The 14,914-nt window shown below is 42.0% G+C and overlaps 1 protein-coding gene across 1 annotated transcript in view; it reads left to right on the top strand.

Moving 5' to 3' along the window:
- The first annotated feature begins 2,633 nt into the window (after positions 1-2,633).
- The window catches only part of LOC108748318 (mushroom body large-type Kenyon cell-specific protein 1), a 96,261-nt gene continuing 83,980 nt past the window's right edge, over positions 2,634-14,914 (top strand). The window contains exon 1 of the mRNA XM_018486377.1: positions 2,634-3,230. The gene's annotated coding sequence lies outside the window, so the exon portion shown is untranslated. The remainder of the gene's footprint in view (positions 3,231-14,914) is intronic.

The raw sequence follows: 14,914 nt of genomic DNA, 5'->3' as shown, positions 1-14,914 counted from the left end.
CGTAACGCTCTCGCGATTAACTATGATAAGTCACACGTCAGAAGCGGACTGCTTGCGTTACTCCGGAGTACTTTACGAGCCAAGTTGCCGCCGCTCTCGCAGTTAAGGCGTCGCCTCGTATCTCGAATATCAATGTTAATCGTAATGGGCGATTTAACCTCGTCAGTATGCGCGTTCCATTTTCCTACCCGACACGCGGCACTCGAGCGGACGTATGAATGACGCGGGGAGGGAAAAATGATCGTTCTTGCGCCAAGAAAGTGGCACCGTTTTGCTCGCGCGATCGTCGCGGAGTCGCTTGAAAAGCCGAGGAGACTGAAAGTACTGACGATCTCGGAACGTAATGACGATCTCGCCGAGTCCAATCGAATTACTGTTACTAATTTTATGTGCAATTTTTTTCTGCACTTTTTTCTGGAATAGGAATACACGCGGTTTACTTTTGCTTTCCGTTTCATCCGGGGTTGGGAAAGAACGCATTACTTGTAACATTACCGTTAAAATTACCTTCTTTTTTTTTTTTTTTCTTTTAGTACAGGTGACAACGTTACATTTCCTTATTTGTAACATTAATGATAATGATAACACAGTTATTTTTTTAAGTAAACGTAACGAATATAATCGTTATTTTTATCGTTACTTTGTACACGTACATAAACGAGTTTTAAAAGAAGAAAGTGTAGTTGCTTGATTATTCCGCGATTAACCATTACAATCACTATAGATCTCGTGTTGAGCTGCCCAATTAATGACCAAGACAAATTGGAATGCCATTCTAGAAAAGTGATTATCCAAATTCGATGAAAACGTAATGGAAATTGTACCGACTCGTTACTTTTTCAAATCAGTAACGATTAACGTAAAGAATGGTAACGAGCTGTTTTTATAAACTAACTTTACCATCCCTGGTTTCATCGAAAGTGAGAAAATAAAAATTAAATAACAACGGTATAAAGACTCTTTAAAATAAAAATTCACATTAAAATCAAACTCATAATTAATAGACTGTATTTTTTCAACGCATCGATTAATAAGAGTTAAAAATCAAAAAATATCCTTCCCCCAAATTGCTTTAGATTCTCACCTGACTGTATTCAAGTATCCTTATTTCTTGCGCGTCGTGTGAGGAACGCTTTAAGACGAGCGCAAAACCAGAGCCAGTGAAGCGGTGTTATCTTCCCTTCGTTTTTCCGAAACATCGCGTCCGCGGAAGGAAGTCGAAACTTTTGCGATGCTCTGTACCCGGTATGTGTATCCGTCGCAGGTAGAGAGGAAGAGGGAATGGGACAAAGTAGAGAGGAGGCGGAAAGAGACAGAATCGGGCGCGCACGCACGTAAAATGTACAAATGGACCAAAGGCGATACCTACGACGACGTCGATGACGGGGGACAATATACACAATTTCGTGGCCGGTGAGACGCGTGTCTGAGTGCACGTGCGCGCACACGCATAAACTATGCACGCATGCACTATGGCGATACACACTTGTGTATCGCGTCGTGCCGCTTTCATCGTCGTCGTCGTCGTCGGCGTCGTTGACGACGTCCACGACGTCCGGATGATGGTGATGGTAACCGGTCGCGATAGTGTGACGGGGAGCGAGCGTAGAGGAAGGTCGTGGTGTTGGTAGCGTAGTGGCTAGTAGTGGTGCACCTAGTTGCATCGTCAAAAGTAGTAGTAGTAGTAGTAGTAGTAGTAGTAGTAGTACTAGTAGTAGTAGTAGTAGTAGTGTAGTAATAGTAGTGATGCCGACGGCGATGAGGAAGATGGTGGTAGTAGTGCCGGTGCCGGTGGCGGTGGTGGCGACGATGGTGGTGGTGGTGATGGTGGTGGTGGTGATGGTGGTGGTGGTGGTGGTAGTGTCGAGTGGTGGTGGTGGATAGCGAAGATGATGGTGGGGTGGTCGGATGGCGGCGCTGGCGCTCCCAGCGCGCAAGCCGTGCCGTCCGACGCGGATGCAGTTACGGGAGCGCAGCGCGACCCAACGCAACTCGACTTAACGTCGCATATCCGGAGCCGGATCAAACGTCGAGGCCTGGGCAAGTGGAGTGCGTGTGCGTGTGTCCGTCGTCTCGTCTCCCTCTCGCCCGTGTTTAACGCGCGAGCAGGAGTTTAACCGGGAGCAGGGGGAGAGTGACGCGCGAGGGATGGACAGAGTGTAGGGAGTGAAAGAAAGCGGGAGAGACGCGGTGCGGAAGAAAGGAAAGAAAGAAAAAGATCGCGAGGCAAGGAGAGAAACCGGGGAGAGAGATAGAGATAGAGAGAGAGAGAGAGAGAGAGAGAGAGAGAGAGAGAGAGAGAGAGAGAGATCTCTTGGTCCGCCTTCTAAGAGAGGTGTGTGAGAGAGAACGAGAGAGACGGAAAACGCGAGGGTGATCGTGAAGGGTTGAAAGGCCGCCAAGTGAAAAAAAGAAAGATTCCACCGAGAGTCGCGAGTCGTTGTCGCCGCTGCCGCCGCCGTCATTGTTGTTATTGTTGTTGTTGTTGTTGTGGTGCATGCGCGCCGGATTCGGTTCGAATGATCGCTGATCGCAATGAAATAATCCTCGATCGCGAGTTCGTTGTCGTCGTCGCGCTACGTCACGGGAAGGAGAATAAGACGAGGGACAGGACGAGCGACGAGAGAGATCGGCCGGCCGAAGAGAATAGATCGGCGGGCGAGAGAAAAGATCGCCGCTGTTGTTAATCCGTGGTGGTATCCGCGGCAGCGTTATCGCGTGTCGCGATCACAGGGGGTGACGAGAGAAGAACGGAGGGAGGAACGCCGGTGATCCGCGAGATACGTCACTGCGAAACGGAACCGGAGCAACAGGCTCCTTCCAGAGAGAGAGAGAGAGAGAGAGAGCGAGAGAGAGAGAAGTTTTGTGAGGAGGGGGGTGGACGCGGGGGTGCATCGCGCGGTGCATCCGTCCGTCGATCGTCGCGACGCCCGCGCGCCCGCGTGTCGTCAGCCCGTACGCGACGTGGCTCCTGTTCCGCGATCGCGGTGCTTCGTTTTCGCGAGTGTACACATCCGAAGGAGAGGAATCGCGACGGAGTCGGAGTAAGGAGACTTTCGGAACTAGTACAATTCTTCGCGGGACGGAAGAAGGATGTCGTCGGTGAAGCTTGCCGATCGCATTGGAGACCGGCTGGCCGACGTGAGAAGCTCCGAGGAAGCGGTACACGCGTGAGGAAAAGCAAGGGGAGGAAGAAGTAGAAGAAGAAGACGATTCTTCCCGTCGCGAGAGTGAGTAGTCGTCGTTTCATTCGCGAATCGCGGAGGAGGAAAGAAAGGGAGAGGAGAGAAAAAGGAGAGAGAGAGAGAGAGAGAGAGAGAGAGAGAGAGAACGCGTTTGTTAACGGCGCTTCGAAATTTGACCATTTCCTACGAGCGCGCGGCAATTAGAGATACACGAAACGGAGTAGTGTCGGAGTACCGGTGCATGGAAGAACGAAAGAGCGGTGCATGTGTATGTATGTAGATTGTGTGCGAGTGAGAAGGAGTGTCCTCTGGTACGCGCGCGCGCGCGCGAGTGCGCCTTCTCGTCCGCGCTCGCGCGTGTGCGTCAAAGGAGAATGTGCACGTGTCATAGTGTGTGTCTCTAGGTGCGCGAGGAGAGGAAACGAGAGAGAGAGAGAGAGAGAGAGAGAGAGAGAGAGAGAAAGAGAGAAAGAGATAGAGAAGAGTTATAAAGAGGAGCCGATCGAGGGTCCCCCGCGCGAGACCGCCGACTACCGTCGGTTCTCTTAGACACCAAAATGGCCGAAAAGATAGTACGCTCGCGAGCGCGAGCGTATCCTCGTTGCGAGTGCATCGAGACGCGCGGATGACGATCACTTTAAATAGACGCATCTTTGTCAGAGATACGGAGAGATTCGGAGTCGGCACTCTGCAATTGTGCTTTCTTCAGACATCTCCGTCATCATTTTTGTTATCGCTGTTTTGTCTACGATCATCTACCCTGCGACCACTTCTTTCTCTCTCTCTCTCTTTCTCGCGCTCTCTCTCTCGCTCTCTCGCTCTCTTTCTTTCTCTCCCGAGCGGCGAATTGACCCCGTTACGACCGCCACAGGCAAGTTATTTCGCACGCCGTTTCTGTCTCTCGGTGTCACTCGAGTTTTCTCATTGCCGATGTGGGGACGATGTCGTCCGATGCGTTTCTGGGAAATTAACCGGTTGAAGTGGCCACAATGATCATTTTCCTGGATATATTCCTTCGACCTTTTTCAATGATCCAAGATAACTGTAGAGAAGCATTTTTCTTTTTTTTTTAATTCTCTTGCTTCAATTTCAAACGTTATCAAAGCAATTCAATGGCACAATGAGTAGTTTTCATTCAATTATGAAATTTAAATTGTTAGTGGAACTTTCTATATTCGTTCAAATTATTGTCTGTATTGTGAGTCCAGTTTCTTGCAGTTGCTTGTCAGAGTTGCGTGAATAAGTAAGGAAGCTTGAAATTTTTAGTGAAAGAGAAGAAAGCGAATCAAAAAGGGATGAAGAGATGCATAAGGATTTATGAGACGACTAAAAAATATAAATAAATTCGGAGAAATTGTGAGAATGACTCGTGAAAAAGATCGGCACACAATAGGCAGAGTTGAATTAGAGCAATAACAAATAAACTGTCGCAATAACCGAAAACTGCTGTCCTGCTTATTTATACATACTGTGTTATAAAAATGTTATATTTTGTATACTTGTATTCAACGTTATCGATATCGCGACAAAATTTCTGTACCTTATTTTATCAGTTTTGTTTTTAAATAATCGCAGTGCACTCTCGTGTAAATTAATCGTGATAAATCGTCGTGTGAAACAGTGATTCAACGAGTGACTCTCACAGAAGTGAGCCGCAAGTAATTACCATAAAAGAGAAGCGTAAAAAAATATTTCTTCTTTCCGCGGAATAGCCGCTGCTACGTCTTTTTCGCGTATTTCGCGCTATAATTTCTCAATGATTATATATATAAACACGACAGCTAAAATTTCTGCATGTACTGTCTGCGTAATATCGAATCATAATTTTGCCTCGATAGAAAAGCACCGTTGTAATTATTAATCCGCGAGTTGTTTCACGCGAGCGAATTTGATCCAGATCGATTCCAATCGCGCCATTGTGTCGGATAACGTTTACCAAGGTTCTTTTGTACTGGTGAGTTGAAAAACACACGTTGCTCCGGTGGCGGGGCGCGTTCTCCCTTAAAATCAATGCGAATCCGTAATGATTTGCGCTTTGAGGAATGGAAACATCAAATATTTCTCATTTTATTTGTCATTCGCTTTAGACGGGCATACGATTACTCAAAGTACAGCCGAGATTGAAGAAAATTCGACGCGAGAAATAAATTGCTGATATATACGTTTGATGGATGGAATAATAGTCGAAGCTAGCAGCTGTGTTGCGTTATTCTTTCTTAAAAATTGTTCAGGAGCTACTAATAGTAGGCCTGTTCTTTATCGAAGATCTCTCTGAATTGGTACACACAGTGCAATAAGTTGAAGTGGAACAAATTATATTTGTGCATCAATTCAAAGAGTTTATCTAATAAAATAAAAACAGATTTATGCCAATCTAGTTCTACTATCTTCGATGTACAATAGTTTAATTTTGATCTCTCTTAATTTTAACTAACTTTTCACCTTTTTTTAAGTCTAACAATTAAAAAGAGACGAAGAGTAGATTGAACTGAAAAGTGTACTATGTGTCAAGTTATGGCACATGCGAAGAATGTTTGTTCATTGAATTTTTCCTAAATTGTCATATCTGTAGCGTGATTAATTTTAATCTTGGCTCAACTGACTCTCCATCTTTTTCTAGTTTTAAGAATGAGAAAAAGACAAAGAGTAAATGAAACCAAGGTTAAAGTTAATCTATATTCGTAGAAACGTAGAAACAGGCGCTAATGTTGAAAACGTTCTACGTGTCAAGTTATGACACATACGAAAAAGAAAAAAAAATGTGCGCGTGAAATTTTTCCGATTTAAAAATTGTGGCTTTATTCGTGATTTGATATTATTAATGTCCGACATACGATATTATTCTAGAAGAGAAACGCATATCAAAATCGATAGATAGTTGATCTGCGATCGAGTAAAAATTGTGCGGCTTGAACGGCGCGTCGAAGGATACGAAGCTATAACGCGTATAACGCGCCCCGCGCGCGTCTGTCAGTTTTATCGAGCGATGCCGGTCGTCACGTGTTCCGTCGCGGAAACCTGTCGCTCCGACAAGTCGGTGAGACCGGAACCTCGTTGTCTCCGACGTTACCGACGTGCACGGACGATCCGCGGACGTTCGAAAGCTGAAAACGCCGAGATTCGAATGCGCGTACAGCCGAGGCGCAAATCGAAATTCTTTCGTTCCACGCCGGATCTCTCGGCTCTGCCGCGCGCGACGTCGTTCCGTTCGAAAATTCTGCCAATAAATTTCGACCACTACTTTTTGATATTTCCTGACATATCCAAACGCGGACGGCGGGATAATCCGCGAAATCCCAGGGACGATATTACGTGCAAATACCTCCTCTTCGTCAAGCGATTTTAATTCCTTCCCGATTTGGATTCGACACGTTTCGTCCTCGATCTTTTCGTAGCTCTTCTCAAATGTCGGTCTATGATTATCTCTCAAGTGCAATAATCTGTATTTATATGTTGGAAAAAAAAGTCTTAATTTTAAAAGAAATATCTCTTTGCTCGCGTTAAAAAAAATTTACTTCTTCGAAAGTGCAATATCTTATTTTCAAAGAAATTTTCATCGATTCAAAGAAATAATTTTTTTGAATACGAGCAAAGAGATATTTCTTTGAAATTAGAGATTTTTTTTTTTCCAGTGTATTTGTTAGTGAATTGTGTACGTTTGGTACTTTTTTTCTGCTTGCGATTTAAGAAGCGGCATCTTTTGTTAACGCGCGTTAAACAAACGTTAAAATTGAAGATTTTTTTAGTTGTGAGAGCCGGTGTACTCGTATGTGCAATTTTCGTTCAGCTGCAACGCGGCAAAGAACGTTTAGGAAGCTCACCGGAAGGGCGGGAACGCGCAGCCGGCATGAGACGACAGCGGGTACTCCTCAGAATGCAATTTTCTTCCGATAACAGAGGCGCGATCTATCGAGTAAACAGATTCCTGGATGTTTACGTTCTACGAACCAATTATACTATGCCTAGTCGAGCGATGCTTAGCGCTTGGTTCGCGGGGTAATTAGAACGTGCATGTCGCAAAAAGAACGCACAGGCTGTGTGCGAGGCTAATTCGATGGAAATGCGTGTAAACTGGCGTAAACTAGCATCGCCTGACGTTCCTTTTTGTTTTCTCGATCGAACCCAATATTTTTCAAGCGAGACACCTTAACGGTGATCTTGTTCCCGATTCCTGATTGGCGCCGCCGTTTCCGGCCTGTCCGGCGAAAACGTGATACGCAGAGAATCGTAAACTTGCATAATTATTACACAAGTTATTATACATCGTTATTATACAATATTATTCATTACGAATTACGAAATAATTCTAATAACTGTCTGTTACATATGAGAGATCACTCGTTAACTTTTCATTCCGTTCGCCCCGTAATTCTAGAGAAGAAAATAATATGGATAATGTTACGTGCATGAAAAGAACGGTTTTGCTAAAGTATCTAAAAATTTAGGTAGATATGTATACAGATCTATAAATAAATTTTGTATACCAAAATGACTGCGTAGGGACATTCAAGCTAATTGCTGGGATGTCCAAATTTATATCGCTCGATTATCCGCAAGTGTCCTACGTAATAATTTTGCATGGAAAGAACGACTTTGTTAAAGTATAAAATCTAAAAATTTAGCTACACACAGATCTGAAAATAATTTTCGATCATCGAAATAATTACATTAGAATTTCAAGCAAGATGAGCAATGCTGCGAAAAGAGCATTCTACATAATTAATATTTGAAGATCCCAATAAAATTATCTTCAGATTTGTATCTATCTAAATTTTTAGAGACTTTAGCAAATTTGTTGACACGAAAATAATAGATTAACCAGATTTTATCGACGGGCTGTTTTTCGTTGCGTCGAGAAAAATCCACTTAAACAAACATAATTACATTACTTTAGCAATGCAACGATATAGACTGCGACGCAGAGTGACGGAAGAAAGGCGATATAACCTATAAGACAGAAACTTTATTAACGACGCAGTAGACCGTGCAGGAGAGCACCACGTGCGTCATGATTTCTAGACAAAGAGACACAAAACAATTGCTCTTGACGTTTGTGACGTCACATCGATTTTAAAAATGAACGAGCACTCGTTCTCGAATGGCTGCCTCCCAAAGTCCGGCGCAAAGTTTAGGCGCATCTCGCGTCACCGGCGAGATCTCTCTTCGTTCACCATCCTCGGGAAGTTGGAGACTCATCGAAGTGACTCACGGCCGCCGCACGCGCGTGCGAGCGAGCGTGGCCTCGCGAATTTTCTCCGCCGCGGTGATAAATCGCGGTATCGTTACCTCGGAAGTGCCGGCCGAACGTTTAACGGCGCGTTAAGCACGGACGTTTATTGACGTAATAATTTAGCGAAATTAATCTATGCGCGCGGCGAAAGGTCGGTCGTATCGGCTTAAATTGCGACAACACGCGCGAATCCGTGCGATATCGGCAAATAGCCGCGGTGCACATCGCCATTTTCGTACGCGATCGCGCGTGCTTCCAGCCCGAGGAATTATCACGAATGCGACGCTTCCCGCTTCGTCCTCTCCCTTTTTGTACGCGCTGCACGGGAATTATCGCTGTTTCTCTTATCTGTGAATATGTAATTAATTGAAAATTGATACTTCCGGAAAATTTAATCCAGTATCATTCTCTACGACTTTTTAATTGTTTATCGATACTTTGATTAGTCTTATAATTAGTTGCATTGAGCAATTTAATTTGAACGTTTAAAAAGATGTTAAAAGATGTTTCTTGTAATTAGCTACGTTTTTAAGCAAAAATCAATTTTATATTCTGATCTTTGTCTATTTTTTTTTTTTTTCTTTTTTGGGTACTTTGCATTGGAAAAAGTCCGATTGCATTAATTGGAAATTAATTGTTTGATAATGGGCAAATCGGTATTCAGAATTTTCTGATGGTTCGTCCATTTTCAACCAGATTAGAGATTTGATCTCAGAATATGGAATGCAGAAAGCTATTACTATATCGAAGGGGGATGTCGCCGGGGCGATTATTCTCACGATTCTCAAAAATCATGCGCGATCTTGCTGCTATTAAAACATTTTCAAGACTATCGCGATAGGCGTCGCCCGCGTCTCTCACGATACTTTATAACGCGCAGATAATGATCGGGGCGGTATTAAAACGTAATCAGCCCGACCTAGTGCAATTCTCGCGCGATTATCTCAGCGCGCGATCGGGAAAAAGCGCGATTATCTTCGACGTTATTTTCGAATCGCTCCGGCTCCGTTCGGTTACCACATCTATTCTCGCGGTCGCCGCGGTTTGAAATTGATCGCGCCTCTCTTTCTCCCTCGCCGCGAAATGTCAAGGCGAAGACTCGCGAGGCTCGAATTGCCCGCGAGCGCCGAGCTTGATTTCCCGAAATCGTGCGCGATTTTTGCGCCGCATCGTCGTCACGTAATATGGAATTGTGACGTGAAAAAATTCGCATTTGTCCTAAATTATCGTCATCTATCTTTATTTTTCTTTGCTCTCGACTTTGTATCTTTTCTCGCGACGGTCATCTGTCGCGTCGCATTCGACAGACCGGTTTTATGCAAGAATTTTAAAGCCTGTTTTAAAAGTATTCAAGCGATAATGTGTACGTGTGGAATAAATGTTATACATTTTTCGCAGCATTTCACATTTCTTTCATAAGAGATATATACGTCATAAAAGATATATGTACTGATCTGCACTTGCCACGTTCGTCTGCCCGTTCGGGTAGAAATAATTTTTTTAATGTACTTGACGGAATTCATTTAGCAGCGTTTTCAGTAAATGATTCTCTTAATAAGTCACTCTACTATGTGTTAACTTAAACATTTTTCCATAGGCAGAAAGATATAACTAAAATTTTAATATTTTTTTATTCTAATTAAGAGAAATAAACTTGTATCGATCAATGCAGATCTCTCTCTCTCTCTCTTTCAGTGCTTAAATATTTTAGAGTGAATTTATACATATATGTTGCAACCTTTTTGCGAAATTAGGCTTTCCACGAAAAAGCTAGCTTTTACGCAAAACGGCGCCTTTTTGCAAAATCAACGATAGTTTCTAAATTAGGCACTTAGGTTTTTTGCGAAAAGGCTAACGCACATCAGTTTTATTGGTTAATGATACACGTTCTGCAAAAAGGCTAACGAAACATCCAGCCTTTTTGCATAAATCCTAAATTCTAAGCTTTACGCAAAAAAGCTAGATGTTTTGTTAGCCTTTTTAAAAAATGTATAATATTATTAATCTAATAATATCTAATAAAAGCAAATTTGGTAATTCTTCAGAAGAGCTTTCTCATCTCCAATTTCGATGAAATTAGGCTCATTCGATGCGTTTTTGCGTAAAATGAAAGAATCTGGCAGAAAAACCGGGACTGCTCTGCGAAGTGAGATATTGTGCATTAAAGTTGACTAAAGTGTTACTATGTAATACGATTATTATGTCATGTAGATCTGTCATGTAAACAATGGAGTGTGTAGACTAATGCTTATTGGTTCGGGGCGGCTATGCTGAACAAAAAAAAAAGTAACATATTCTATCCGCTTGGATCCTAACCGCCTAGAAGTTGCAGCTTAGACAGTGTCCGCTTGGAATATTTCTAACCTATGAAAACAGTGGGGTGTGCGAATCTTTTTAAAGCAGTCTTTTTAATGTCTAAGCTGCGACTTCTAGACGGTGTATAATTTCGTTTCTGTTCGATCTCCTTTTGTTAAATGATAAGTTATAACCAATAAGTACTGTCTATACACCCCACTGTCCATACATGACAGATTTCTTAACCTCAATAGTTGTCTACAACTTCAACACTCAATATCTCGCTTCGCAGAGCAGTTCCGGATTCTTTTTTCTTTCCTTTTTTAGGTGAAAACGCGTCGAATGAGCCTAATTCCATGGAAGTCGAAGGTGAGGAAACTCTTCTGAAGAATTACCCTTTTGCTTTTATTTGATAGTTACTATTATTGTTCTAAAGCCTAGATTGGTTAATAATACACTTTTTTTACACAAAAAGGCTAATGAAACATCTAGTTTTTTTTGCGTAAAACCTAGGAGCTAGGATTTATGCAAGAAAGCTAGATATTTAATTAGCTTTTATGCAGAATGTGTATCATTAACCAATAAGGCTGATGTAAGTTAGCCTTTTCACAAAAAGCCTCAAGTGCGTCAGCCTAATTGAGGAACAATCGTTGATTTCGCAAAAAAGCGCCGTTTTGCGTAAAAAGGCTAGCCTTTTCGTGAAAAGGCTAATTTCGCAACAAGATTGCGATATATATATATATATATATAAATTTATTCTGAAATATTTAAGCACTAAGATTCGCTTTGATAAAAATAGGTTTATTTCTCTTAATTGATTAATTTTTGTCGATCCAATACAAACTGTAATTGATTTTGTAATTTATTTTAAGGAGAACTACAAAATTGTTCCTTTAAGTAATAAAACAGAATCCTTCATTTATTTATCTAATTCTGACTTATATATTAATAGTCCAATATTTCTCATAAATTTGATACTAGAATATATGCAAAATATATTTTCTATTTCTCTCTTTTCCGACGCGATGACTTTTAATCCGACATGGACGGAAATGTATTTTATAAAGTTCGAGCACGTTTTATCGACAGGCGTTTTCAATCGCGAATCGGTTCAAATGCAAACTATCGGTAAACTTTGCTTCCGGTAGTTTTCGAAAATTTTGTGCACGCCGAGGGCATTTTTACAAGTCGCATTTGATGCGGCGCGTCATCAAGTTGGGCCCTTTTCCGATTATACGTGCTTTTATCTAGATATTTTTGTGTGTCATCAAAATGCAATCGCGAAAGAGCGCAATTACGCTCGAAGGTGAATAATAATCGTCGCGTGCGAAAATCGTCGACGGTACAAAGGATCGAAAATGACATCGTTCTGCGCGATGATGACACAGCGAAACGATCCCAGCAATTATTATACCTGTCGGCCAACAGTGGATTTATACGGGACGCTTATTTTGAAAATGACGTAGGTCAGGTATCAGCAAGATGGCGAAGCCGATCGAGACGCCAATACAAATCAGCGCTCGATATACCTGTTTTAAAGTGATTTTATTTTTTCGAACTTGGATTTATGCCGCGCGCAGGCGACGATTATTCATATGATTCGTTGTCATCTTGGTGCAGCCATACTCGTATGATAATGAACGATGCGAAATTCTCGACGTGCATTACCACTGGCCAATGCGGCGTGCCACGCGTCCGTGCGCAGCATCCTTAAATCTTCGGGCGAGCAAAAGCTTGCGTCGCAATTGTAAACCTTGCCCTGACCGCGTTGTAGTCCTATAAATAGTAGTTACCGAATCCGATTCGCAAATGCAATTGAAACTTTACCGTGCAAGGCGAATTTTAAACGAGTCATTTTTACTTGGAAAAATATCTTTTTTTCCTCGAATACAAAATTGCACAATGTAATTAGTTCTTTAATGTTTCTCCATCTTCTTTTCTCTCTTCCTTTTTCTCTCTTTCTACGTCCTCCTATTTTAAGATTTTATTCGATTTAATAATAGATATAAGCTAGACTGTGATTTTGGAAATAGCGATATTGTCCCACATCAAGAGGTGATATATGATATTGCACATGTTGTACTTTGGTGGTACGTTTGCTCACCGTGAGGTCATTTAGAAATCCCCGAAGTAGCCGAGACTAATTTTGAGACCCGCAGATTCGCAGCGAAGATCGTCCGTCGTGGCTTTCCGCTTTAGAAAGCTGAAATTTGTCGCATTCAGTAGGTTAAAGTAGAAAATTCGGTGTGACCTCGATTTAGAATTTCGCATGAAGCAGCGACGTACTGGGGCACTTAGACATTAATCAAAATCGAGAAACGTACTCTTTTCCTTTTCAGAATAGAAATTTAGAATCCAAAATACCAATTGTCTAAAGAAATCTCTCCATTAACGTCATATCGTCTTTCGTATGGTATTAAAATTCGTGCAATAATTTTCTGTACATATATACGTTGAGAGAAAAATGTTTGATATTTGTACTGTAATTATATGGTAAAATAATTATACTTAGGAACTCTATTCTCATAGTTATTACTGCTGTAATGCTAGCAACGCTTAAATTTATAGTTCTGCATACAAAAAATGTTTATAGTTGCTACTAAAAATAACTGTAAATTTTGTGCCAAATATAAATACTTTTAACGTATAAAACTCTTAATATAATTATTACTGTATAAACACATTATAGCTATAATAATAAAAAAAACCATAAACCTATAAAAATGGAGCGCTTAATCAATAATTATGTTATCGCACAATTACGAATCATAAATACTAAACACTTTTATTTCAGTGTAGGTTATAAATATTACGAAAAAAAAGAGAATTAATTAAATTAATTCGAATTAGCATTTATGAGGAGATGAGTAAATCTCATGGTTGGCAAGGGAGTGAGAAAGTGCGCGGATTGATTTGAACACCGGGGCGCGAGCAGCGGTGCGAAAAAGCCAACAGAATTTTCCGAGCGTGCGTTAATGAACTTTATGGGCGATACATTTTGCCGATTTCGAAAAAGTGATGGAAAAGTTAGCGTTGATAATCGGGACGAAAAACCAGAACGGTTCGTTCCCACGAAATGAAAAAAAATGGCCGCGAGCTCGCGGACGTAATGGACCTCGATGAAGTTTACTATAACGCGGGTACATGCGGGCGCAGTTATCGTGAAAACGGCGAAACGATGCTGGTGAAAAAAAGATCATCGGAAATGAAGTTATGGGGTATGATAAATTAGCGTGAAAGAGGGCGCGAAAAAAATCGATTTGTTTTGCGCCGATTCGTTTCGTCGCCGTTATTAAACGTTACGTTAAACTTAGATAGCGTGTACTAATGTGGAATTACACTTTCCAAGTCGTTTCCTTCTTACAACTTTTTGTTTCTTTCAGCTGCCCTTTAAGTCAGCGCTTAAGTCTTTAACGATGCTTCACCGGCAGAACGTTTGCCGTTTTACGTCAATATCTCTCGTGCAGTAAGATTATCTTGCTTAATTTTTTTTTTGCTCGAAAAGTTCAAGCTTCTAGGTTCAGGTTTTTCTCATTTTGTCTTCTTCGCGCAGTGAAATATTTTATGCGTATAATCGCGACGGAATGATGGCATTGAATAAGTCCATACGCATTCACTTAACGTCTGAAATACTAATATCTTAAGGTGCAATGTGATAAACGGATCGTTATCAAAGGTAACGCTGACGCGATATCGAAAGCGAGAGTTTTATTGCATTTATCCGCAAAAGGAAAAAAAATGACCGAGAGAGAAGTCCTAAGAATAATTACCGTCGTTAACAGGCAGCTGTACCAGGCGCTAAACACCGTAATACGAAATAATAACGGACTTTAAAAGGACATTTAGAACGTCGTTAAGCTCCGGCGTCGATAGAGTAACGGCATTAGGCAAGTAACGCGCTCTCGTTGCGTGCATTAATTCGCGAGTGTTGCGGCGTGCAATCGATATCTCGCCACGTTTTGAAATAATAATAATCGAGTCGTTACCGGTGCGCGTAATGGAGCTTTTTCGTATTAATGTTTCGCGACAACAGAACCCGGAGCCGGGCCGAGGGAGGAGCGGCGCCCCTTCCGGATTATTTGCGCGCCGTGAAATTTCATGGAATAATACGCGGCCGCGAAAATGCACGTGAAAAATTAACACGGTCAATTTGCCGCGGGCGGTCGTCCGATAGCGGCGGCGGCGGCGGCGGCGGCGGCGGCGG

Source organism: Trachymyrmex septentrionalis, unplaced genomic scaffold (genome assembly GCF_001594115.1).
Source record: "Trachymyrmex septentrionalis isolate Tsep2-gDNA-1 unplaced genomic scaffold, Tsep1.0 scaffold22, whole genome shotgun sequence".
Classification (NCBI taxonomy): Eukaryota; Metazoa; Arthropoda; class Insecta; order Hymenoptera; family Formicidae; genus Trachymyrmex; species Trachymyrmex septentrionalis.
The sequence above is the reverse complement of the archived record's forward strand: the minus strand, read 5'-3'. Positions and strand labels throughout refer to the sequence as shown.